This window comes from Podarcis erhardii, assembly GCF_964252035.2.
Source record: "Podarcis erhardii genome assembly, chromosome: 11".
Classification (NCBI taxonomy): domain Eukaryota; kingdom Metazoa; phylum Chordata; class Lepidosauria; order Squamata; family Lacertidae; genus Podarcis; species Podarcis erhardii.
In genome coordinates, this window is record NC_138501.1 from 52,716,990 (window position 1) to 52,718,536 (window position 1,547).

A 1,547-nucleotide genomic window follows, 5' to 3' on the forward strand; every position below is an offset into this window, starting at 1 on the left:
TACATTATATTTGCTCATTTATGATCCGGCAAACCTTCACTGAAGATGAACCAAGAAACTATTAATGGATTGAATTTACTATTGGATTACAATTGTAAATGGAATGCAACAGGGACTTTACAAGAACTGTAGAATCTACCTATGGAGTTCTTCAAACAAAAGACTGTGTAAAATACTGTGAGGTTTTGTGGCACTGTCTCCTATGGAGAGCATTAATTTGGATTTATAATTGCTTTGGTGAGACATCAGCTTGTTAAAAATGAAGGGAAGATTAAAGAACAAAGAGCTGAATGTCAGCCCTGATGCCAGTATATTTTTGGCTCAGATAAACAAAATGGCGATGGCTCTGACGCAGTTTGGAAAAACAGCTCTTCAAGGGAGACAGCCCGCAAGAAGGACAATGGATTATAACAGGAAAGGGAGTACAAAGGAAAAATAATTTACACAGAAAACTACAGGTGTTAAATCCCTCTTGCAAGTTAATGGAGAAGGATTTTTTGAATACGAGTGAAGTCATTACACCAGTGGCTGCAAAAACAGAAGAAAGGATCAAGATTGGAATTGGTGTATTTGGATTATATATGAGATTCTGTGCAGGATTTAGGAATAACGATCTCCAGATTGTGATTATGATTTGACAGCTAGAAGGGGTACAGCAGGAGAAAAACATCATCTCCATGGAAAACAGGGTGGGAAGTTGACAAAAATTAAGAGAAAAGACAACATTGTGTTTTGGCTATACAGTGGATGCTCAGGTTGTGAACGTGATCTGTGCGGGATGCACATTTGCAGCCTGCAGCATTTGCAACCCACAGCTGCGTGGGTTGCGATTCAGCGATTCGGCACTTCTGCGCATGCGCAAAGCATGATTCAGCGCTTCTGCGCATGCGCGACCGCCAAAACCCGGAAGTAACCTGATCCGGTACTTCCGAGTTTCGGCGGTCTGTAACCTGAAAAAACGCAACCTCAAGCATCTGTAACCCGAGTATGACTTGTTACAGATAGGTAGCCGTGTTGGTCTGCCATAGTCAAAACAAAACAAGGAAAGGAAAGAATTTGTTTTGTTCCGAGTATGACTGTATATGTTTAAAATATTGAAACAATAAAATAAAATTTAAAAAATAGTTCTAACCGCTCAAGCTTCTGGGTAGGTAACCTCAATGGCTTGTAAAAAGAACCCAGCTTTGGCAGAGGCCACTGTGACTTCAGCGCCAGCCCGTAATAGACCTTATGACAGATGGAACCTGGGCTCTGTTCCGGCACCTCGGACGTCGAAGAGGTCAGCTCAAGCCCTGCTGTTTCAGAGGACTGGCAACTGGACGGTGTCTCTTCTCCCTAGTGAACTTTGAAGCACGAGAAGTCATTTTCTCCCCCCACCCCCCAGGTGAACGTAACCAGAAAAGCTGGCCAGAGTGATTTGTTGGAGGGAGGAAATGCATCGCAGGTGGGGCTGGAGTAGATGGCCTTTGGGTCCCTTCCAGCCCCACGGGAGTCGAAGCGGTGCTGGGACTCGGGGAGCTGGAAGCTGAGAGGGAAGGAGCAAGGAA